Source organism: Cetorhinus maximus, chromosome 9 (assembly GCF_964194155.1).
Source record: "Cetorhinus maximus chromosome 9, sCetMax3.hap1.1, whole genome shotgun sequence".
NCBI lineage: Eukaryota > Metazoa > Chordata > Chondrichthyes > Lamniformes > Cetorhinidae > Cetorhinus > Cetorhinus maximus.
This window is the reverse complement of record NC_135887.1, coordinates 90,238,645-90,265,678: the sequence shown is the minus strand read 5'-3', so window position 1 is coordinate 90,265,678 and position 27,034 is coordinate 90,238,645. Positions and strand designations below refer to the sequence as shown.

The window sequence follows — 27,034 nt, the reverse complement described above, 5'->3', positions numbered from 1 at the left end:
CTTTAAAATTTTCATACTTGTTTTCAAATCCCTCCATAACCTTGTCCCTCCCTATCTCTGTAATCTCCTCCAGTCCCACAACCCTCTGAGATATCTGCACACTCCTTTAATTCTGGCCTCTTGTGCATTCGCAATCATAATTGTTCCATCACTGGTGTCTTGTTTTCAGCTGCCTAGGCCCCAACTCGGGAATACCCTCTCTACAATTCCCCACCTCTCTACCTCACTTTTGTCTTTTAAAATGAACCTTAAAGCCTACCTCTTTGACCAAACTTTTGGTCATCTGACCCAAGATCCCTTTATGTACTTTGGTGTCATTTTTTCTTTTGGATGCTTCCGGGAAGCACCTTGGGACATCTCATGATGTTAAACGTGCTATACAAATATGTTGTAAACTAGTCACCAAGTGGCTATAGGTATCTACTCTTGGACTGAACACTACAGTACTCATTCAGGATTTTACAAAGAAGAAAATGAATTCAAATGTTCTCATCACCATTCATGATATTTTTGATTAGGTTGCTGAAATCTGATGTTTCAATATTTAGCTTGCAAGCAGATCCACCTCCCTTATTCATTCCAAACATGAAATTGAGTACACTGTTGAACTTTTTACCCGACATGCTTGTCCTTATTGAATCTTATTGGAAAGCTCCTTTTCGGAATGTGATTTGCAGTGTGCTCCATGGTTTGGTTTTGATCTGCGTTTGATTATTACTTGGTTCTCTGACCTATGTAACTGTGGTTGATTGCATAAGCCTGTAGGTGGAGCTAAAGAGCTAATTAAACAGAGAAGATTCCATAAAAGATCATTGTTCCGACTAACACAAGGTGTACAAATCCTGTAAGTTCTGAGATGTTTTAAAGTATTGTATATAAACCTGTTGTAGAATTGGAGCAAGTGTCATCTCTGGATCTCTTAGCTAAATCAAATATATTAAGATATACTTCTCATTCTTTTTAATTGTTCAGTCAGTGGAGTGACCACTTGGCTAAAATTTGGTACATATTTCCGGTAAAACCCACTCATACGCAGAAAACTCCAAATTTCTCGTTTTGTTGTAGGCACTGGGAAATCCATAATAGCCTTGACTTTCGCATCTCTTGGAGCCAACTTACCATGTCCGATGGTTTGGCCTAGATACGTGACTTGCGCTTTTGTAAATTCACTTTTAGCCAAGTTCATCACCAAATTAGCTTCTTGTAGTCAAGTAAATAATTCTTCCAGATGCTGTAAATGCTCTTCCCATGTTTGACTGAAAACAATTAGGTCACCAATATAAATCACACAATTGCTTAAACCCGCAATTATTTTGTATGTCAGTCTTTGAAATGTTGCAGGTTTATTCTTCATACCAAATGGCATGACTTTAAACTGATATATTCTACTTGACATTGTGAAAGCTGATATCTCCTTTGCTCTCTCTGACAACGGTACCTGCCAATATATTTTTAGCAAGTCAATCTTTGTGATAAATTTCGATTGTCCCACTTTCTCAATGCAATCCTCCAACAGTGGCATGGGATAGAATCCGCTTTTGTCACCGCATTCACCTTTTGATTGTCCACAGACAGTCTTTTTGTTCCATATGGTTTCGGTACCAGTACAATAGGCGAACTCCAGTTACTGCAACTAGGCTCAATTATATCATTTTGAAGCATTAAATCAATTTCTTTTTGTACTTGTGATAACTTTGCCAGATTTAATCTATAAGGTTGTTGCCTTATTGAAGGTGATTTACATCATGTAAAGCTAAATGTGTCTTTCCCAACTCATTTCCACAAATAGGTTTGTGTGACTGCAATAGCTCTTCCAAATCACTTTGACACTTGCTTGGAAGGTAACTCAATATTTCATTTAAATTTTCAAGAACCCCCTCATTATCCAATTTGATTAGAGGAAAATCAATTTCAGAGTCCTGCACTTCTACCTCTTTCTCATCATCCACCATCATTAATACCTCTTTTTGTTCCTCTTCCCTGTCAAAGTACTTTTTAAGCATATTTAGATGACACACCCTCTGCTTCTTTCTTCTATCTGGAGTATTTATTAAATAATTTGCTTCACTCAATTTCTTTTCAACCCTGTAAGGCCCACTAAATATTGCATTTAATGAATCATTTAGCACTGGTAACAAAACTAGTACTTTCTATCTAGAAATAAAACTGTGAATTTTAGCCTTCTTATCTACTTTCACTTTCATCACTTGCTGTGAACTCTTTAAATGTTCCTTTGCCAGGTCACATGCTCTGTTCAATCTTTCTCTGATATTTGATACGTAACCCGGGAGAATAGCTTCTGAATTTTGACCCACCAATATCGCATGAATCAATTTCAGTGGTCCCCTTACTGCATGACCATAAGCTAGTTCAAAAGGGCTAAAAATAGTTGATGCATTAGGAGTGTCTCTAATAGTAAATAACAAGATTAGAATTCCTGTATCACAATCCTGTGCATAATCCTGACAGTATGCTCTTATCATAGTTTTCAAAGTTTGATGCCACCTTCCAAAGCTTGTTGTGACTCCGGATGATAAGCTGTTGACTTGAACTGTTTTATCCCCAACCTGTTCATTACTTCAATAAACAGCTGTGACATGAAATTTGACCCTGATCTGATTGTATTTCCTTAAATTTTTAACAAGTTGTTGTTTATCTAATTAACTCCTCCATAATCCTCTTAGTTGTAATATATCTTAAAGGCATCACTTTAGGAAACCTGGTAGACACATCCATTATTGTCAATAAATACTGATTTCCACTTTTAGTCTTAGGAAGAGGTCCTACACAATCAATCATGACCCTGCTTAAAGGTTCTTCAAATGCTGGTATAAAAGCACCAGCTTAATCACGGCTTGTGGTTTTCTTGTTATTTGACATGTACAACAGGTTCTACAGAATTTGACTACATCCCTATGCAATCCTGGCCAAAAGAAACCTCTATCTTTTCCGTGTTTTCCTAATTCCTAAATGTCCCCCCATTGGAATTTCATGAACTATCCTTAGAATCTCATTTCTATACCCTAATGGGATAACAATCTGATGCACCTCCCTCCAGCTTTCATTTGCTGAGACATGATCCAACCTTTTTCTCATCAGAATACCTTCCCGAAGATAACATAATGGAATACATTTTGTTTCAGTTTCTGAATAAGCTTTCTGATATAACTGTTTTAATTGCAAATCATTTTTCTGTAACTCCACTAACCTCTTTGAATTAAACATTTCAACTGAACTGTCCTCATTCCTTCCTCCTGAACAATGTTATCAAATATATTGCCAGCTAATTGGATTTCAACGCCACCTTCTTGCCTTTGAACTGCCTGCTTGTCTTGTTTGTTTTATTCTTTCTGATGAGCCTTTGATCTCATTATAACACAATCAGGAAACAATCCAGGATGTTCCTTCTGTAACAAGTCTGTTGAAAACACTTCTATGGTTTGCTCAACTACCATAGCCATCACCGACACTTGTGATCCAGCTATATCATTACCCAGAATAAATTGAACCCCTGCAATTGACAATTTTTCCACTGCTCCAACAATGCTTCACCCGTCTTCCATTTTCTTTTAAACTTACCTTCCACAGCGGAATAGATTTAGCATCTCCATGAACCCCACTTATTATTACCTTCTCCTGCAACATTCCCTTTGAACAACAAGTATCACTATCCCACAACCTTAAGGATTGACTAGCCCCCGTGTCTCTTAAAATTTTAACCTCTTTACCTACTCTACTATGTACACATGGAAAGACTTTCCCTTGCGAAGTCTTTAAACATTTCTGCAACTTGTTTTTCCTTTATATTGGTATCCTTGCAAAGTGCCCTGATGAGCGGAAGATGAAAAGCTTCAACATGTCTCTTTTGTTCTGACTGATGCAGTTGGTAAAGCTGAGTTATTTAAAAATCCCAGAGGGAAATTTTAAATAACTGTTTTAACCTATAATTTTAAGTGTTATGTTTGAGATGTGACTCTAAATTTAGGAATCAGACCACCAGTTCTCGAGGTTTTACATTAAACTAAATGAAACATTTTGTTAATTTACACAGGTTGAAATATATAAACACATGGCTTCAAATTACTACTATCATAACTTTTAACAAATTCCCAAACTAAAAGAAAAATATTTTCCAATAATATTATGCACATTAATAGGTTTGTGACAACAGCAACCCAGTGAATACATAACAAAAAGTGTCGACAAAGATGGTTGAAAAAGGTTTAACTTTACCTCCTCCGGAACCATTACTTGCATCACTGGGAGATCCTCCCATGTTGTGGGAGCAATGGATCTGGGGGTTCAAAACTGACTTGCTGGCTACAGGGATGTACAGTCCAGATGTAGCAGTAGTTCATACGAAGGCTATACTTGTATGTTGTCTCTGAGCAGATGGCCAGTGAATATTTGAGCAGCTTACAGGTGATGCATCTACGTTTGATATGGCAGTAAGTGCTCTGGAAAAATACTTTGGGCCAAAGAACAGTGTGATGATCGAATGATATACATTCTGTCAGAGATGCCAAAGAAATGTTTAGCCCATCAAACAAGATGTGGCAGCATTTCAGCAATTGGCTTCTACATGTAAAATTGGTACCCTAAGCAGTGAACTAGTTTGTAACCCATTAATTGAAAAGACTTCAGTTCCATAAATTAGGGAACATCTCCTCATTGAGGATGCTGACATAACCTTGGAAAAAGCCATGACATTGGCAGTCCAAGTCGAATCTACTCTGTTAGATTCAAAGAGGTTAAACAGCAATGGACCCTTGGACTCAGAGTTGCAGACACAGTGTGCCCAACCAGCTCAAGTGCAAGGATTATGGTCAAGGAGATCTTAGCAATCTCATGAACATGTGCCCCATCATGGTTAGATACCTTCAAAACTGCCCAAATTGTGGAAATGCTCATTGCACCATGTTCAGTTTGAGGGAAAAGTGCAACTGATGCTTAAAGTGGAACCATTTTGCAAAGATGTGCAGGTTGTCGAAGAAGATTCTCATCAATTCGACATGTGGAAGAATCTCTTTCTGAGAGTAAAATACGACACAGATATAACACCACAAAAGGGTTTGCCCATCAAAATGTGTACAAGAACCACAAAAAAAACAAACTTGGAAGAGAGGCAGTTCCAGTGTGAGGAGTGTAAGGATTTGTTTTGGACTCCCTTCTCCCTGCAGAGACACCTGATACACAAATGTAAATAAGCTTTCAAATGTGATCTATGTGACGACGCCTTTGAGTCTCCCTCCATGCTTAAGAGTCATAAAAAGACACATGTTGGAGAGAAGATAAAGGTTTGTCCACAGTGTGGCTGGAAATTTGCCAGCAATGGAATATTATGTGTACACATTTGAAGCCGTACAGGTGAGCACCCCTGCCAGTGTCCCTACTGTGATAAAGCTTTCAGCAAGAGTGACAGATTAAAGATGATTGTTAGAACATACACACGGGAAAATGCTTTACCAGTGCTCACAATGTAGCAAGGCTTTAGTCAGGTGGGCTGAGATGAACATATGAGGACAGTTATTATGAGAATACATTTCATTTTCCTATGATTGATGATCATCTGCTTCATCAAGTTGATCACACAGAACCACAGCATCAGATTCATAGATTGAAGAGACCTTGGTATCTCAAAGATGATTTTTGCTTAGACAAGTTGAACTCTAAGAAATAATTTGATGTATACATTGTTTAGAATGATTTAATTGAAAATAATATTTTTGGTTAAAAAGGGGGGAAAGATGTAGTGTCCAATGGTTTTGTTGGTCTATGTTTGATTGTTAGTCGGTTTTATGATCTATATAACTGTACTTGATTGCTTAAACCTGTGGGTGGAGCTGGAGGGCTATGAAAAACTGAGAAAGTTCTAGAAAAGACCTGTGTTCTGGCTGACACTGCATGTGTATAGAAAATCCTGTAAATTCTGAGATGTTTTAAAGTATTGCAAATAAACCTATTCTAAATTTGGAACTAGTGTCACCTCTGCATTGCTCTGAGATGAATTAGACATATAAGTTATACAGCAACCTGACGAATATATAAAATACATTTATTAAATATATATATTTAATGGAATTTTTAAAAACTCCGTTGTAGCATATAGTTAGAACGGGGAACTTTCTTTCACAAATTAATGTTGAAATAAAATTAATAAACTATTTCAGAAGTGGATTAGATAGTTATTTTAAAAAGGAGGAATATTGAAGAATATGAAGAGCAGACAGAAGAGTGAGACTGGACTAGGTAACTTGCTCAGGTAAACACAAGGGCAAATTTGACTTTTGTGTGGTGTGACTCTCTGGAAACAAAAGCACTCTGACAAGCAAATGAGCATATTTAAGTTTTTTTTTTATTCATGGGATGTGGGCATCAATGGCCAGACCAGCATTTATTGCCCATTCCTAATTGCCCTTGAGAAGGTGGTGGTGAGCTGCCTTCTTGAACTTCTGCAGTCCATGTAGTGTAGGTACACCACAGTGCTGTTAGGGAGGGAGTTCTAGGATTTTGACCTGTGACAGTGAAGGAATGGCGATATATTTCCAAGTCAGGATGGTCTATGGCTGGGAGGGGAACTTCCAAGAGGTGGTGCTCCCATGCATCTGCTGCCCTTGTCCTTCTAGATCATGGTAGTCGTGGGTTAGGAAGGTACTGTCTAAGGAACCTTGATGAGTTCCTGCAGAGCATCTTGTAGATGGTACATACTGCTGCCACTGTGTCGTGGGAGTGAATTTTTGTGGATGTGGTGCCAATCAAGTGGGCTGCTTTGTCCTAGATGGTGTCAAGCTCCATGAGTGTTTTGAAGCTGCACTCATCCAGGCAAGTGGAGAGTATTCCATCACGCTCCTGACTTGTGCCATGTAGATAGTGGATAGATTTTGGGGAGTCAGGAGGTGAGTTACTCACCACAGGATTCTAAGCCACTGACCTGCTCTTGTAGCCACAGTATTTAAATGGCTTGTCCAGTTCAGTTTCTGGTCAATGGTAACCCCCAGGATGTTGATGTTTGGGGATTCAGCGATGGTAATGCCATTCAATGCCAAGGAGTAATGTTTAAATCCTCTCTTGTTGGAGATGGTCATTGCCTGGCACTTGTGTGGCACAGATGTTACGTGTCACTTATCAGCCCAAGCCTGGCTATTGTCCAGGTCTTTCTGCATTTGGACATGGACTGCTTCAGTATCTGAGGAGTCGCGAAGGGTGCTGAACATTGTGCCATCATTAACGAACATCCCCACTTCTGACATGATGGAAGGAAGGTCATTGACGAAGAAGCTGAAGATGGATGGGCCGAAGACACTAACCTGAGGAACATACTTAGTGATATCCTGGAACTGAGATAATTGACCTCCAACAACCATAACCATCTTTCTTTGTGCTAGGTATGTCTCCAACCAATGTAGCTTTCCCCTGATTCCAATTGACTCCTGTTTTGCTAGGGTCCCTTGATGCCACACCCAGTCAAATGCTGCCTTGATGTCAACTCTCACCTCACCTCTGGACTTCAGCTCTTTTGTCCATGTTTGAACCAAGGCTGTAATGAGGTCAGGAGCTGAGTGATCCTGATGGAACCCAAACTGGGCGTCAGTGAGCAGGTTATTTCTAAGCTAATGCCGCTTGATAGCATTGCTGATGACACCTTCCATCACTTTGCTAATGATGGAGAGAAGACTGATGGGGCGGTCATTGGCTTAATTAACTTAATTAACTTTATGGACAGGACATACCTGGGCAATTTTATACATTGCTGGGTAGATGCCAGTGTTGTAGCTGTACTGAACAGCTTGGCCAGGGGCATGGCAAATTCTAGATCACAAGTCTTCAGGACTATTGCTGGAATATTGTCCGGGCCCATAGCCTTTGCAGTATCCAGTGGCTGCAGCCATTTCTTGATATCACGTGGAATGAAATGAATTGGCTGAAGACTGGCACCTGTGATGCTGGAGACCTCTGGAGGAGGCAGAGATGGATCATCCACTCGGCACTTCTGGCTGAAGTTTGTTGCAAATACTTCTGCCTTACCTTTTGCATTGATGTGCTGGGCAGCACCATCATTGAGGATGGGGATATTTGTGGAGGCTCCTCCTCCAGGGAGTTGTTTGGTTGTCCACCACCATTCATGACTGGATGTGGCAGAACTGCAAAGCATAGATCTGATCCATTGGCTGTGGGATTTCTTAGCTCTGTCAATTGCATACTGATTACGTGTTTGCCATGTAAGTTGTCCTGTGTTATAGCTTCATGAGGTTGACGCCTCATTTTTAGGTATGCCTGCTGCTGCTTCTGGCATGCCCTCCTGCACTTTTCATTGAACCAGGGCTGATCTGCTGGCTTGGTGGTAATGGTGGAGTGGCGGTTATGCTGGGCCATGAGGTTACAGATTGTGGTTGAGTGCAATTCTGCTGCTGCTATGGCCCACAGCGCCTCATGGATGCCCAATCTGAGTTGCTAGATCTGTTTGAAATCTATCCCATTTAGCACACAACAGGTGGAGGGTATCCTTAATGTGGAGACAGAACTTCATCTCCACAAGGATTCCTACCAGTACTGTCATGGACAGATGCATCTGCGGCAGGCAGATTGGTGAGGATGAGGTCAAGTACATTTTCCCCTCTTGTTGTTTCCCTCACCCTCTTGTTATTTCCCTCACCACCTGCTGCAGACCCAGTCTAGCAGTTACGTCCTTTCGGACTCGGCGAGCTCGGTTACTAGTGGTGCTTCCCTACCCAGAGTTCATTCTGCACCCTTGCCACCTTCAGTGCTTCCTGCAAGTGTGTTCAACATGGAGAAGTACTGATTCATCAGCTGAGGGGGTGGGGGGGATGGGCGATGGTAGGTGGTAATCAGCAGGTGGTTTCCTTGCCCATGTTTGATCTGGTGCCATGAGACATCATGGGGTTGATGTTGAGGACTCCCAGAGCAACTCCCTCCTGTCTGTATACCACTGTGTTGCTACCCCTGCTGGGTCTGTCCTGCCAGTGGGACATGGCATACCAGGGATGGAGATGATGGTGTCTGGGACATTATCTGTAAGGTATGATTCCATGAGGATGACTATGTCAGGCTGTTGCTTGACTAGTCTATGAGACAGCTCTCCCAATTTTGGCACCGGCGTCCAAATGTTGGTATGGAGGACTTTTCAGGTTTAACAGGGCTAAGATTACCATTATCGTTTCCGGTGCCTAAGTCGATGCTGAGTGGTGCATCCGGTTTCATTCCTTATAGACTTTGTAGCGGTTTGATACAACTGAGTGACTTGCTAGGCCATTTCAGAGGGCACTTAAGAATCAACCACATTGCTTAGGTCTGGAGTCACACATATGCCAGACCAGGCAAGGACAGCAGATTTCCTTTCCTAAAGGATATTAGTGAACCAGATGGGATTTTACAACAATCGGCAATGGTTTCAGGGTCACCATTAGACTTTTAATTCCAGATTTTTGTTGAATTCAAATTACACCATCTGCCATAGTGTGATTCGAACCTGGGTCTCTAGATTCCTAGTCCAGTGACAATACCACTACACCACCCACTCCAAAATGATAAGCTGTCGATCTGTACCATTTCACCAAAAGTATGTGTACATGTGATCATTTTTACAATTTAAAGCAGCTTTTAGGCTACAACATCTGCATTATTATTGTAATTAACTTCAAAACTCTAGCTATTTGTTGCATTACTTCCAAATTAAATTGTTACACTTGTACCTCCTTGTTATACAGCTTTAATTTGAAATCCAATTTGTTTCACTATGAAGAAGTTTTGTCTGCTATGCCCTTGCAAACATCCATGCTGCCTTCAACATCCTTTTCCTCTGCTTTCTCCCATTTTCCTCAAGTACTTGAATATATTGCCTCCCAAATATTCAAAACAATGCCTGGCTATTTGGAAAGAACTGAAATTTGCAAAACTTTTGCAAACCCCAAAGTGTGGGTACTAATGAAGTATTGCCAGACCATGGGGATATTACAGTACCTGGGTAGTGTCTGCAGATAGGTAGTATGATTTAAGTTATCAGATTTTGGAATTGGCACCATTAGTTAAAACATCTAAAGTGCTGTTAACTGGAATACCGAATGCTTCCTTGTTACATATTTATCACCTATGCTTGTAATGCTGACCATAACTGATTACACAATCATGCCCAGCAAAGCAGGTAGATCTGCATACCAGAGAGAGGTTAGTTAGTATTTTGAGTTATAGCTCATCATCAGAACTGACTTTGACGTAGGGCAATATTAAAATATTAACGCTTCTTTTCTTGTATGTTTATTAACCTGCTGTACCAGCTATTGGATTTACTGACATGACGGTAGGGTATTTTGCCACATTTATTGATCACATAGACTCCAAAAAGGGGATGCTCAAGAAATTTGTAGTATCCTTTCTTTTTAAAAAAAAAACTATTTATGATTCTATATTCCCAGCAAGGAACCTTGTCCACTGAAAACATGTATTGAAAATTGAGGTATATTATTTTCCTTTGCTATAACTAATCTGAAGATTATTGCATGTAGCACGTGTCAGACTTTCTGATAGTGCGGTCTTGGCTGGTATAGCGGGTGGAAAGTCAGAAACTTACTTCTGAAGTGCAAGGTTAATAAGCATCTTTATTTTTGCTGATAATAGAAATGAACCTGTGCTGTGATACAACCATCATCACATGTACCCTTAAAAACTTTCAGTTTGAATTGTATGAAACCTATGAAACACAGGAAGATTTGTTCTTAAAATTTTGGTGGTGTTAAAGAAACATTATGTACTTGACCAAACATATCTTTTTAAAGAATGGTTTGGAGAAACTGAGGATCAAAACTGACATCAATATGGGAGCAAATTACAGTATTTTAAATAAACAATTTAAACAAATCAAGCTGATGCACAATGAATTTTTTAAGTTGTCATTATAATGTGCATAAGGCAGCACCCATTCAGTTTATGTCATTCAGATTATCTAGAGAGCTAGGCAACTGATTCAGTTTAAAATATTACTGAAGGATATTACAACACTCTGTTAGTACTGGAAATCTAGCTTGAATTGTTGCTGTGTCCTGAGCATGTGCTCAAGTTCTTGTGAGCCTTGAACCCCTCAACCTTCTAACTCAAAGACAAGAATGTTACCAATTTAGCTGTTGCAGCGCTATGACATCAAAACAAGAGTAGTAGGTCACTTGAATCACAACGGTTTTGTTATGCAGAGCGAAAGATGTAAACATGTCAAACTTGGCTTAGTGGTAGCACTCTCACCTCTGAGTCAGGAAATGGTGGGTTCAAGTTGCAATCCAAAGGCTTGAGCATATAAATTAAACTGACACCCAGTTTAATGATGAGGGAGTTTGGCACCGTTGGAGATGTTCTCTTGGATGAGATTTTTAAACTGAGGTCTCTTTGGCCTCTCACTACCACTCTTCCCCCACCACCCCACCTTCAGTAGATGTGAAAGATCCCATAGCACAATTTGAAGTAGTAAAAGGGTGTTCTTCCCGATTATTCTTTTAAAGATCTGTAACAATAATTTCTTCTTGGGGAATGAAAATGGACATTTGGAAAATTAATATTTTAGAAAGATTGAATAATTTATCATTTTTCACACTGTTGAAAACTCAGTTACTCCAAGCCCTATTTTTTATATTTGTGTTTAGTGCAAGAATAGTGGCTAATTAACCTAGGTTCATGCCATTGCATTGATCTCTGTGCAGATGTCATCTGTGAAGACTGGAACAGAGCAGCATGTGGGGGAGCATGATATCACTTACAGCAACTTTCAGATTTCAGCATTTTAACTGTGCATGTGTGGATGCCAGAATAGCAACAGAAGTTGCTGTTAGTTTTACCATGATAACAGTGAGTGCTGACAGTTTTACTGTTATTAATACAACAAAATTCTTGCTATTAACTGGTCATTCACCTTAACCTTCCTTTGTGGGGATTTACTGGCTCATAATGATTGTGCATGCAAATAGTACAATATCTAGTGCACTCCAAAAGTGGTACTTTATGAATCCCTTCAGATTTATTTATGAAATCTATTTTCTTTTTGCTTTGCTTCCTGAAGCGTAGTAGTTTATAATGCTTAACTCTAAAATAGCAGGTCAATGCTTGTTTTTATAATTATACCCTTGAATTAAATTAATTGTAAAAAAGAAGGAAGTTTTTGAACAGATACAATAAAAATAGAACAATTTCCATACTGGATTGGAGACTGTCCCAAATGTAAATGTATTTCAAGTAGAAGCCCTCCAGCTGGCTGAGTAAACTTTAATTTCATCAGTCTTCACTGCAGTTCAAGATGAAAGGTCAGTGAGCTAATCCACTGCATTATTTAGTCCTGAAAGTTCCATTAAAATATCAACCCTGGTTAACAGAATGATGTTTAGCAATAACAATAATTTGGGCAATTAGGGGATGGGAGGGGATGTTGGAGGGGTGCAGGGTAAGGAAAGATGTACACACACACGAGAGATAAAATAGATTGGCAAGGGAACTATTTAAAAGTGGTGCAGGAGATTGTTATATCACTGAAGTGATAGTAAATGACATGATAGAAAAAAGCATTATAAAAGAAATTGAAGGTATTTGAAAATGAGATCTTGTTAACAGATGAGGTCCTGGTGGTTAGGATGTAATTGTCTTTTTTTCAGGAGGAATATTTTTAATAAATGCAGCCTGTAATCACTATGGGTGTGCTTCAGTTCTTTAAACAGAGGCTTGATGAGAACCTGAGTAAACACTGGGATATTTTGGAATGTATGGATTAGTTAAATTAGCCTAGTAATTCATTGAGAAAATTAAGTTAGCACAATTGACTTACACAGGCATTTCCTCAAGATTTACCTGAAATTAGGCAGTTTTTTAAGTTTGTTTTTGAACTCTTTCAAGAGTTAACGTTGGTATCACTTGGGGTGGTCTGTCATGAAGTAGCATCATCCACTGGATGAGATGAGAATTGATGCATGTGATTGTCCTTTCTTGTTCTTTTCAAGACAGATAAAAATGTTTTATGGATATGCTTGGGCACTATTTAAATCTGATCAATTTTATTACATTAATAGGGTTTTTACATTAAAACAATATTATAATTATCTAATAGAGGGTTTTGAATTTTTTATATGGGCCTTAATAAGCATCGGGAAGTGATTATATTAATGCAAGTGGTCAGATGGTTGGATTCCCTTGCACTTTCCATACCATTACACTGGGCAAATGACTTGCTTTTCAACTGGCCTATAAGATAGTGTGGGCCATTGGAACTGAACTAATAATTCAGTTTTCCTTCCTGCCGCCATCTTCAACATTAGAGCATTGAACTATGAGGGGGCAAATGGAGCTCTTTAGACTTGAAAGACGATGATTACAGAGAATATAGCAGTACTATGACACTAAATGGTGTAGAAAAGGTAAATCTGGAGCACCATAAGGTAAATCTGTTCAGGGGCTGTAAGATGCCATTGGAGTTGCACTGCAGGCAATTTAACTCCAATGTGATATCAAACTGCTTTGTCAGCTGATGCACTTCATGAACTTAACCATGAGTCATTTTCAATTTTCTAAGAAACATCAATATGAGCCTCATTGCATTGCACAGCAAGGGACTATTCTCAATGGGTGATTCAGTAGGTCAAGCTGCTGGATGTGTCAAAATATTATTGCATAGAACTGCAGGCAGCAAATTTATCACCATTTCTGGTCTCACCAGAACTATCGAGAAGGGAAAGGAATTCAGACAGGAAGTCTTTTTTTTTTGTCTATTGAGAAACCTATTGAAGGGTAAAGGCTCATAGTTAAGGCAAGTGATTTGGCACAGCAATATTTGTAAAATCATGGATAGTTGCAGTGGAAGTCACCATGATCATAGTCAACTGAAGATTCTGTCCATGCAGTCAAAGGAGATTTCTCTATCATCAACATGCTTTTTAAAGTACCTGTCTTTTGCCTCTTTGTGTGCCTAACCTTGAGGGAGGTTTACTGCTGCTGGTGTAGTAGGACTTCATTTGTTCACTGGCACTCAAACATTAAAGTGTGAAAAAATGCTAGTTAAGTGACTTGGAAAGCATCCCAAAGTCATAACCAGCTGTTGCAGCAAGTAGCTGGCACTATCCCTATTTGAGCTACCGTGAGGCAGAACACCAGCATTTAATCCCAATCAGCATATTTTAAAGTTCAGATGAGTAAAGAAACTGTATATAAGGAAAAATATACTATGAAAGTCAGGGATTTGCCATCAATGTTGAACCATGACATAATTACATGCTGCAGGACACCAACAAAGATTGATGGAAGTAAAAAATGATTAGATAAATCGAGGAATAGTGATTAGGGAAATTAAGCTTTTTAAAAAAAATTGTTTTTCATTTGTTCATGAGATGTGACCATCACTAGCATGCCAGTGTTTATTGCCCATCCCTAATTGCTCTTGAGAAGGTGGTGGTGAGCCCCCCCCCCCCCCCCCCCCCCCCCCCCCCCACCTGTTAGGGAAGGAATTCCAGGATTTTGACGCATCAACAGTGAAGGAAGAGCAATATAGTTGCAAGTCACAATGGTATGTGATTTGTAGGGAAACTTGCAGCTGGTGGTGTTCCCATGTGCTTGGTGCCCTTGTTCTTCCAGTTAGTAGAATTCAAGGGTTTGAAACTTGGTGTCCAAATGCTTGGTGAGTTGCTGTAGTGCATCTTGAAGGTGTAGGGAGATGGTTAGATTCTCTTCTTGTGATGGTCATTTCCTGGAACCTATGTGGCACCAACGTTACTTGCTGCTCATCAGCCCAAGTTTGAATGTTGAATGTTGACCAGGTCTTGTCGCATGTAGACACATATTGCTTCGTTATCTGAGGAGTTGAAAATTTTATTGAGTACCGCCCAATTGTTAGAGGGAAGAGGGACCTTAGAGAGAAGGTTATTGATGAAGTAGCTAAGGAACTCATGGAGTAATATTCTGGGACTGAGATGATTCGCCTCCAGTAACCACAACTATCTTCGTTCATGCTAGGTATGACTACAATCAGTGGAGAGTTTTTCCCCTGATATCCATTGACTTCAATTTTGCTAGATCTCTGTGATGCCACACTCGGTCAAAATGCTACTTTGATGTCAAGGGCAGTGTCTCTCATCTTCCCTCTTGAATTCCACTCTTTTATCCATGGTTGTAATTAGGTCAGGAGCTGAGTGGCCCCAATGGAACTCAAACTGAGCATCGGTGAAGATGTTATTTGCTAAGTGCCACTTGATAGCACTGTCAACAATCCCTTCCACCACGTTGCTGATGATTGAGAGTAGACTGATGGGGCAGTAATAGCCTTAAAAGAATATTAGTGAGGGAAAGCAATGTTTAAAACTTTGTTTTAAGTTCAGAGAAAGTTCAGGGGAAGTTTGATCAGCATGAAAAAGAGTTACAAATATTCAGAATACATTGAAATGAGAATTGTTTTTCGTGTAATAGATGATCAACCAGAGTAATGGGGCTAAAAGTGCCCAGATTTACAGAGAACGTTTATATTTGCAGAGCAGAAGACAGCAAAACAAGCTGCGACACTGGCAATACGATAACTGTTGTTAACTGAGTGCATACAATGAAAGATTCAGACTGAGTTTGTTAACACAGATCATGAATTGTAAAGATGATGGTAAATTACATGAGGACAAATACCCAGCGTGTGGTCAAAAATGTATGCAACTGGGGAAAAAGACACATTTTGCTAAAATGTGCAAAGTTAAAACCATCCTTGTCAGAAAAGCAAAGAGAAAAGAAATTTAAGTACAGGGATTCAATATGTCATTCCACAATCAATTAATAAGTAACTGAATACAAAATTGAGCCAATGATAAGACCCTGATCAAAATATCAAGGTGATCGAAAAATGTAACAAGTGCAGGAAAATAAAGATTTGCCAATGTCTAGAATTTGAACTTCTGAGTACAGCAAACACAGCCCATCCTTGGTCTGCCAGAATGTCCGAAGATAAGATTGATTTAAAGAAGCAATGCAGTTATTAACAATGAATACTGAAGTAACAGCAATGTTGATATACTTAAAAGAATTAGGATTAAGTAGCAAGAGAGCAGATCAAACAACTAAAGCCAGATGTTCGACCTGTCATACATCCACTAAGGAAAGTAATATTTACACTTTGTAATGCACTAGATAGAATGGGGAACGAGAATAATAAAGAAAATAATAGACCAAACCAATGTGTCAGCAGAATTTTTGAAACCAAACAGTGAATGAGTGAGAATATTATTTATGTTTTAAATTACCATCATCTTTAATTACCACCAACTTTACAATTCATGATCTGTGTTAACAAACTCAATATGAATCTTTCATTGTATGAGGTGATAGTACTACTCAATTAACACCAGTTACCGTATTGTCAGTGCCGCAGCTTGTTTTGCTGTCTTCTTTGCAAATAAAAACATTCTCTGTAAATCTTTTAAAAAAGAGACATATTTTTTGGTGCAAACTGTAGGGGGAGTAGCATCATGTTTATCAAAAGCTAAATTCAAGAGATGCAAATTGTGGTGACTGGCAATACAATTTGGATAAAGTTATGTAGACTTAAGGGTCTTTGACAGATATGCTTATGCAAAAATGATCTTTCCAGATATCATACCAGCTCCAGAAATTTCCAACGCTTTGTTGACGATGCTTGATGATATTGACGGAAATATAAATCATTATAGATGTTAAAGATTTCAGAAGAGAATGCAGAATATGATCAAAGGCTGGTGAAAAATAGGCGTACAGCAAGTAAGAGAATGCAAGGTGAAATTGAAAGCAAATAAGTGGCGAGTTCAAAATATAAAATTGAGGGGACACAGCAAAAACACAAGATATGAACCATGTTGTGTGTGTGTGGGGGGGTGGGGGGGGGGGGCAGGGGGAAGAAATGAGCAACAAAAAAGCTGGCAGCAGTATCATTAGATGACAAACTATTTAAACAAGCTACTGCCCTAATTTGTCAGATGTCACAACACCATTAAGAAAACTACTTGAAAACGACATAGCAGAGCATCAGACTGATGAGCATGTTGAGAGTTCGAGAGCTACAATGTCTGGTGAGAGAAGCCTAATGTTGAAATACTGCAATGTGACCAAGGCAGTGAGGATTAAAATTGATGGCTGGAATTCAAAAATGAGTGCAGTATTACTACAACTCACTGGGTACGTCTCTCAAGCATTTATGTCAACTCAATGCAGGCAATTAGAGAGAGTATTTGGGTGCAAATATTCCAAAAATATGGGGAGTTACCATAAATCTACTGAGCCAATTATTTAAAAAAGGCTTTGTGAAACTCTGTCAAGGTGCGCATGTTACTAAAATTGTGAAGTGTACAGTTTAATGGAGGAGATCGAGTATGGGCATGTAGCAGGCTGCAGTGCTTTTGTAGAACCAGGAACAATCCTCTACAATCCCCTACTCCCACAAAAATTCTCCCAAAAAAGAATCTGTAATTTTCTTGACCGACCGCAGCTGTTCAAGGACTTCACTCATGCCTGCTACAAATCTGTGCACAGTGCATGCTCCATCCATTTTTACCTGAAGAAAACTGCTAGTGGTGACCTAAAAAACCAACTTTTCACCCATACTGCTCAGTCACTTAACAGTTCTCCTGACAATTGCATTACCTTGGGCACCAATGAGGGAACAGAGGTGTCTTCACTCCCAGTTTCTATTGTTGGCTGCCTTTTTCTTAACAATAACTTATATTTGTATACCATCTTTAGTGTAATAAACATCACAAGGCACTTCATAGAGTTCTAAAGCAAAATTTGACATTAAGCCACAGGCAGATTGCCAAAAGCTTGGACAAAAGTAGGTTTTAAGGAGCATCTTGAAGGAAGAAAGAGAGGTGGAGAGATTTGGGAGGGAATTACAGAACTGCGTGAGCAGGCAGCTGAAAGTATGGCCACTAATGGTGGAGCAATTAAAATCTGGGATATGCTCAAGAGAGCAGAATTAGAGGAGTGCAGTTGTCTCAGAAGGTTGATGGACAGAAGAAGATTACAGAGATAGGAAGGGGGTGAGGCCATGGAGAAATTGGAAAACAAGGGAGAGAATTTTAAAATTGAAGCTATCCTTGATCGGGAGCCACTGTCGGTTAGCCAGCCACAGGTGAATGAGATTTGGTGCAAGGAAGGTCATGGGCAGCAGAATTTGGATGACTTCAAGTTTACAGAGGGCTGAAAGTGGGACACCAACCAGGGACGTTTTGGAATAGTCATGTCTAGAAGCAAGAAAGGCATAAACGAGGGTTTCAGCAGCAGAGGAGCTGAGGCAGGGCAGTCAGATGGTGTTGCCAAGGTCATCTTGGTGATGGCGCGAATGTGCTTGGAAGCTTCAACCCCAGCTTAAATACGCCACCAAAGTTGCAAACAGTCTGGTTCAGCCTCAGATGGTCGACAGGGAGGAGGATGGGGTTGGTAGTTAGGGAATGGCATCTGTAGTACAGACAAAAGATAATGGCCTCAGTCTTCCAAGCATTTAATTGAAGGAGATTATTGCTCATCCAGTACAAGTGTCTGATAACTTAGCAATAGTTAAAGCAAGAAACTGGTGAACTGCAGTTGAACTTCACCCCAAAACATGCAAAGAATCAATGATAGCTGGGACTGACTTTCATTCAAATGTCTACTTAATAATCATAAACAAGTTTCTAAACTCAAGCTAACAAATGCAAAGAGTTCAAAAGTGCTACTTGCATATGGCAAGTAGCACTTTTCTAACACTGGTATCCAGATATCCAACCATATTATGAAGATGTGCTGTTCAGAAATTTAGCAGAATGTACAGATTCAAACATATAGGTTAGAATGTTCCCCCTTCAATGGGGTTGTGCGGAGGCATGCGCAGACCCGATTGGCGCCCCCAATCAGGTCTGCGCTGCCATTTTACGTGGACAGGCCAATTAAGACCCACCCAGCATGACACGCACCCGGAAGTGCTGTGTGCTCCCTGTGCGGGTGGGCCGGGGGTTCCCTGAGTCGGGTGTGCACTCTTTCGCTCATGTGCGTGAAAGAGTGCAGAAATCTCCCTGAAGCACAGAGGTGCCTCAGGGAGATTAGTTTTAAGTTTTAACAGTTCACTAAAGTGTTGAAAAAATTTTTCTGACATGTCCCCTCATGTGAAACTGTTACATGAGCTGGGACATGTGCATTAATTTCAATAAAAACTTTTGAGAAAATTTAAAATCATTCATGAAACCTCACCCCGCCCGTGGATGAGGTTCCATGAAAAATGTGAAGGCCGCCTGGGCTCTTCGCCTGCCCGCCAACCTTAAGGTTGGACGGGCAGCTCCGTTAATTATTTTAATTGTTAGTTAAATGGCCTTAATAGGCCTTTGACAGTTCAGCGGGCTTGCAGCCGACTTGGCTGTGCACCCGCTGAACTGAAAATCTAAATGACCCGCGCTGACGTCGAGACACATGCCCGACATCACCCCGCATCATTTTACGCCTCGACAAGCGGGCCCCGCCCCTGCTCGCCAAGCTGAAGATTCTCCCCATAACCTTGTGACTGAACATACCAATAACTCAAAAGGGAAAGTTGCTCAAATTGTAAAAAAAAATTACTTGAAAATAAAGAAGTATCTAATGCATCATCATCGCATGCCTGGAGATGGTTTAGCTTCACTAGGACAATAGAATGAAAAGAACACAGCTCACCATAAATTGAAAAGAAAAATGTTCAAACAAAAATTCATCAACAGTTAAATTACAAAAAAAAATATAGCCGAGAATCAAGTCCTTTAAAACCTCTACAACCAGGAAAGTAAGAGTGTATGTATATGATGAAAAATGAACTATCAAACTGCATAAAAGTGAGGAACTTAATTTCTAAAAGAGCAGATGATGAAGAACAATCCTGTCATGTCTAAAATGAGCCAGTGTGTGAAAACTTATTAAAAAAACTAAGAATCAGATCAACAAACTAAACCCGAAACAAGTGCATCAGAATGGAGATACAATAATCAATTTGAAATATCCAACAGCTTAGATTTCAGTTTGTTGGTGCATTAAACGAAAATCTGGCTTGTAGTTTTGAGCTTAATTGAATTCTGAGTTATACACAGTTTACCAGAAAGAAAGAGAAGTATATATACATAAATTAAAATAGAGCGAGATGAACAGGGGAACAAGAGTAGACCATATAGCATATCAAGCTGGCTCTGTCATTCAGTTGGATCAAGGCTGAACTGCACCTCAATTCCATTTACCCATCATTGCTCCAAATCTTTTAATATTCTTATCTGACAAAAGCTTCAATGAACCTTGTATCCCCAGCCTTCGGCTTGAAAGGTTTTCACCACTTTTTTGTGCGAAAAAGCACTCCCTGCTTTTTCTCGAAAATAGCTTAGCTTGTTCTTGATTCTCTCCCCCCCGCCCCCAACCACAAGAGGTAACAGCTTCTCCATATCTATGCCATCAAATCCTTTTAACATCTTAATACTCAATCAAATCACCCCTCAATCTCCTATACTTCAGAATGCAAGCCGACATTATCATGATCCTGAGCCACTCTCAGGACATCTAGGTTCAATTGGGTGGGGAACAAGTGGGGAGTGGGGAGGTGGTGGCATAGTGGTATTGTCCAGAGACCCAGGGGAATGCTCTGGGGACCTGGGTTTGAATCCCGCCACAGCAGATGGTGGAATTTGAATTCAATAAAAAACCTGGAATTAAAAGTCTGATGATGACCAGGAAGTCATTGCCGATTGTCTGGTTCACTAATGTCCTTTAGGGAAGGAAATCTGCTGTTCTTACCTGGTCTGGCCTACATATGACTCCAGACCCACAGTAATGTGGTTGACTCTCAAATGCCCTCTGAACAAGGGCAATTAGAAATAGACAATTAATGCTGGCCTAGCCAGTGATACCCACATCCCATGAATGAATTTTAAAAAAGCATTAGACACAGGATTCTTGCTGACAGAGGAATTCACCCAGCCATAATTTAAGCAAGTTACACTTGGAATCCATATTTGGGTCACAGGTCAGTTGATGAGAGAGGATCATGTGACAAGCCAGCTAGAACTATTTTGTGTTTTAGGAAACTCTTTTCTTCAGACCACTGACAGAAAAGATACCAAAGTGGCAAGTCCCCTGTGTGAGCCTCCCCATCCAACGTGTAGATTTGAGCCACACTTATTGTTTGAATATCCACTCACTGAAGGCAGAGATTTTAAATCAGGCTAGCTGCTGCTGTCTCTGGAAGAAAAGATAAATCAACTGACAATCTCTTTAAACCACCACAAAACTGAATCCTGAGGAAACACTGAGGAGAGCTGTTCTATCCTCCCTCACCTGATTGTAATAACAGTTCACTTACAAACTTGGGTATTTCACTCTATTCCTTCAACCAAGTCATTAATAAACATGGCAAAAAGCAGAAGCCCTAAGAACAGATCGCTGGGGATCTGTCAGTGTGTCATATCATTTGCATCATCTAGTGCTCAACGATGGGATGGATATATAAAAAAAGACAACAATAAAATACTGCAGATGCTGCAAATCTGAAATAAAACCAGAAAATGGTAGAAATGCTCTACAGGTCAGCATCTGTTGAGAGGGAAACAGTTAATGTTTAAGGTCGATAACCTGAATAATTGGGAAAAGTTGGAAATGGAATTGGGTTTAAGCAAGTGAAATGGAAGGAGGGTGGTCGAACAGAATAAAAGGGAAAAAAGCAAAAAACTGCGGATGCTGGAAATCCAAAACAAAACAAAAATACCTGGAAAAACTCAGCAGGTCTGGCAGCATCTGTGGAGAGGAACACAGTTAACGTTTCGAGTCCGAATGACCCTTCAACAGAACTAAGTAAAAAATAGAAAAGAGGTGAAATGTAAGTTGGTTTATATTGGGTGATCTTGTCCCACTCCCTCCCCCCCCACCTTAAACCAACTTATATTTCACCTCTTTTCTATTTTTACTTAGTTCTGTTGAAGGGTCATTCGGACTCGAAACGTTAATTGTGCTCCTCTCCACAGATGCTGCCAGACCTGCTGAGTTTTTCCAGGTAGAATAAAAGGGAAGATCGGGGTGTCGGGGTGAGAGATAGTAGAGATTAAATGACAAAAAAGAGTTGATGGCACGAGGCCAAAGAGAATGGTAATGGGATAAGTGAAGAAACAAAAGATGTTTCTACAGGACATGTGAATGGCAGATTGCTGAACAGCTGCTGTCAGAAACCAGAAACAAGAGAAGGATGAGTCTACAACTGAAACCTGAAAAGAAAAAGAAAATAAAATGAAGGAACAGATTGCAATCTGAAATTGTTGAATTGAGTGTTGAAAACATGGTTTTTAGGTCTGAATCGACAGTTTTGGTATAAAGCTTGATAAGTACTATGGACAGTCTCTTAATTGACGAGAGACCTTTATACAACACTTTCTTATGTTGTTGCAGAGTTTATCCTTTTTAAAAAATAGGAGAATGCACTTCCATTTCAATGGTTTCCTATCACCTTGTGATTGCCTCAGAAATATGTTTAACATGAATAATAACGTAATTGCTATTGATTTGATAATCCAATTATTGTGTGATAGTCAATATTGAAAGCAGTTAATTACTGTGACATGGTCAATATATAAAATTCTGATTTATCCCTAATAATTTACTTCAAATTAAAATTCCAGTAATCTTACAATTATTACATCATGAACTTTCATTCTTCAATGCAGATATGATTATATATCAACTGGCCATCAATGTCAAACACTCAAAAGTTGCAGTAGGTTGCAGTAGATTACACTAATTTGAAACATATCTGCTGTTATTGTCCATTCCTTTGTTATCTCTAGACTTGACTATTCCAATGTACTTCGAGTCAGCCTTCCAGATTCTATAAACTTGAGGCCATCCAAAGTTCTTCTATGTGTGTCCCAACTCAGTCATTTTTGCCCATCACCCCTGTGCTTGCTGACCTACATTGATTGATGTTTAAGCAACCGTGCAATTTGAAAATCCTCAACCTTGTTTTTAAATACTTCCCTGGCCTAGCTCCTCCTTATCTCTGTAATCTCCTCCGGCCCTAAACGTCTCCCAAGATATCTGGGCTCCTCTAATTCTGACTCTTGAACACCCATGATATTAATTGATTTGCTGCCTTCAGCTTTCAAGGCCTTAAGCTCTGGAATTCCTTCCTTAACCCTCTGTTTCTCTCTCATTTCTTTTAAGTGCCTCCTTAAAACCTACATCTTTGACCAAGCTTTTGGGTCATCTGTTCTAATATTCCTTACATGGTTCAGTGTCAAACTTTGCTTTATAATGCTGCAAAAAGCATCCTGAGTGTTATTAGTTAGGTTAAAGGGCACTATATAAATACAAGTTGTGTACTTCAAAAAAGGCATCAAAGCAATTACAATGGCAATCTCATTATTCAGATAATAAACTATTGAAGTTACGTGTTTGCAGTTTGACATTCTTTGAACTCATCAATGCAATTATTTGTTTTGAACTCATTCCATCCCATGTATTCTACTATATTGGCAGATTGGGACTAGAGTTTCGACTGCACTGGTTAAGGCACTTAAATGCATGACATTTTAGAATTGTAAACCAAAATAGTTCCATGCAGCTTTCGTCTAGCCTAATAAATACAGTAGAAGCACTTTAGTGGCAGTTTTATAGAATACAATAGCTGGTTGCATTATGACCCTTATATACTTAACATCTCAAGAGAAGAAATGGGCATTTTTCAAATCACCTCTTTGAGGAAATAGTCTGACTTGCTTTGACTGTTGAGCATTCTGAACATCTAAAGCAGGACACAGTACAGAATAGTTCTTCAACTTGTGAAGGCAGAGAGCTGAGTTAGTGCTTCATCTACAGCTCTAATTTTGTGCATCATTGCCTCAAAGCACATGCAGAATAAAATGCATACATTATGTTGAATAAATTAATTCAGACTTGTGGAAATTTTAGGCCTGTTTGTGGCCGCCCTGCTGTCTTGATTTAAAGTTCCCTTCATATAGGTGGCAGTGATTTCTGCCCTGAGACACACCAAATAATGAACACTAAATAGGAACATCTTTCACGGAATTGTACAGCATAGAAGGAGGCCATTTGGCTCATCGTGCTAGTACTGACTCTGAGAACACAATCCAATCACAAGTGGTTTCACTTCACTGCAATTTCCCCACGTTTCCTTTTTAAGTATTTTTCCAATTCCCTTTTGAATGCTCCTACTGAATCTGCTTCCACCAACCTTTCAGGCATTGCATTCCAGATCATAACTTCATTTTTTAAAAAAACTACTCATCACCCCTCCCTTTTTGCCAATTATCTTAAATCTATGTTCTCTGGTTTCCGACTCTTCCTCCAGTGGCAACTCTTTCTCACTACGTATGCTACCAAAACCTTCTGGGAAGAAATTCGTACTGCTAGAGATGCTACGCAGACTGTCAATTTTCCAGGGGGAGTTGGCACCATGCAGCGCTACTTGTGTGGCCCACAGTGTTCCTCAGAGGTAATGAGTAACAACATGCAGGTAGAAACCCGTGGTGCTGTCTTCCCTGGGGAAATGATGTGGGCAGCATAGCACCACCAAAAATAGCACTATATGAACAAATTTCTCCCTCTTCTGTTTTTGAACATCTCTATTAAATTCTGCATAACCTTCTCTGCTCTAAAGAGAACAACCCCTGCATCTCTAAATGCTCTAGATAACTGAATTTCCTCATCCCTGGTATCATTTTGAGTAAACAAAGTGCTGGAAAGATTCAGCACATCTGACAGCATCTGTGGAAAGAGAAACAGAGTTAACACTTTGAGTCAAATGTGACTCTTAAGAACTGAAGGAAGGTAGAAATATGATGGGGTTTATACCGTTGACAGTAGGAAGGGGTAGGAAGAACATAAGGGAATGTCTGGGATAGGATAGAGGGTGGGAGAGATTAAATGGCAAAGATCTCATGGAACAAAAGGCAACAGGAGTGATGGTTGTAGCAGTAAAGGAACAAAGCATTTGTCCAGAGTGAATGTGAATGGTTGAATCATGAACAGCTCTGTACAAAAGCAAAAATAAGATTCAGACTGGCACATGGCAAAAAACAAAATGGGGAACAGAGTTCATAAAATTTAGAATTGAAAGCTAGTTTCAGCAATGGTGACCATGAACTATCATCGATTGTTGTGAAAACCCATCTAGTTCACTAATGTCCTTCAGGGAAGGAAATCTGTCATCCTTACCTGTTCTGGCCTACATGTGACTCCAGGCCCACAGCAATGTGGTTGACTCTTAACTGCCTTCTGAAATGGCTGAGTAAACCATTCAGTTCAAGAGCAATTAGGGATGCGTAATAAATGCTGATTTACTGATGGCACCCACATCCCATGAAAGAATAAATTAAAAAAAAAGAAAAGTGAGGTGCTGTTCCTTGGGCTTGTGTTGAGCTTCACTGGAGCACTGTGGCGGGCCGAAGACAGAAGTGTGAGCGAGAGAGCAAGGTGGTAAATTAAAATGGCAAGCAACTTGGAGCCATGCTTGCTGACCGAGCGGAGCTGTTTTGCAAAGTGGTTCCTCAATCTGCCTTTGGTCTCCTCAAAGTAGAGCAGACCACATTGTGAGCAGCAAATACATGAAACTAGTGAAAGAAGTACAAGTAAATCACTGCTTCACCTGGAAGGAATATTTAGGGCCTTAGATGGTGAGAAGAGAGGAGGTATAAGGACAGGTGTTACACTTACTGCGATTGCATGGGAAGGTGCCGTGGGAAGGGAAGGGAATGAGGTGCTGGGGGTGATTGAGGAATAGACCAGGGTGTCAGTGAAGGAATGTCCCCTTCACAATGCTGACAGGAGAGGGAAAGATGTGTTTGGTGGTGGCATCATGCTGGAGGTGACAGAAATGGCGGAGGATGACCTTTTGAATGTGAAAACTGGTGGGGTGGAAATTGAAGACAAGGAGAACGCATTGCGGTTATGGGAAGAAGTGGAAAGGATGACAGCAGAAGTGCAGGAAATGGGTCGGATACAGTTGAGTGCCCTGTCAACCACAGTGCAGGGGGAGATATCTCGGTTGAGGAAAAAGAAACATGTTGGGCATGCTGTTGTGGAAGATCGCATCCTCAGAACAGATGCAATGGGGGCGGAGAAACTGGGAGAACGGAATGGAGTCCTTACAGGAAGCAGGGTGTGAGGAGGTGTAATTGAGGTAGCTATGAGAGTCGATGGACTTTTAATGAATATTAATGGACTGTCTATCCCCAGAAGGGAAGGGAAGTGTCAGAGGTAGACCATGTGGGTGGAATTTTACAGAGCCTCCCACCAGCAGGACTTTCCTGTCCATCCGAAGTCAATGGAGTTTTGAATGGCTCGCTGCATTTTCTGGCCCCGCCCATGCCACGACAGGGCCATAAAATTCCATCCAGTGAATGTGAGAGAAGGATGGAAATTGGAAGCAAAGTTGATGAAGCTTTCCAGATCTGGGTGAGAGCAGGAAACAGCATTGATACAGTCATCGATATACTGGAAAAAGAGTTGGAGGAGTGGGCCTGAGTAGGACTGAAACAAGAAATGTCCCACATACCCCACAAAAAGACAGACATAACCTGGGCCCATGTGGGTACCCATCACAACACCTTTTATTTGGAGGAAGTGAGACAAGTTAAAGGAGAAATTGTTCAATGAGAGAACAAGTTCAGCCAGATGGAGGAGTTTGGTGGTGAATGGGGACTGTTCAGGCTTCCATTAAAGGAAGAAACGGAGAGCCGTCAGACCATCTTGGTGGGGCATGGGGGTGTAGAAGGATTGGACGTCCATAGTGAAGAGGTGGTTAGGGCCAGGAAACTGGAAATTGTTGAAATGACATAGGGCATTAGAAGGGCCATAGATGTAGTTGGGAAGAGATTGGACAAGGGAACAAAAAATAATCAATATAGGAAGAAATAAGTTCAGTGGGGCAGGAACAGGCTGAAATGATGGATCTTAAAGGACAGTCCTGTTTGTGGATTTTGGGAAGGAGGTAGAAGCAGGCTGTTTGGGGTTGGGGGAACTATAAAGTAGGAAGCTGTGGAGGGAGATCTCTAGAGGAAATGAG

At 40.1% G+C, this 27,034-nt stretch overlaps 1 protein-coding gene across 3 annotated transcripts in view; it reads left to right on the top strand.

The window, feature by feature from the left end:
* The window catches only part of LOC144684818 (synaptotagmin-7-like), a 703,889-nt gene that overhangs the window by 63,390 nt on the left and 613,465 nt on the right, over positions 1-27,034 (top strand). The window lies entirely within an intron of this gene.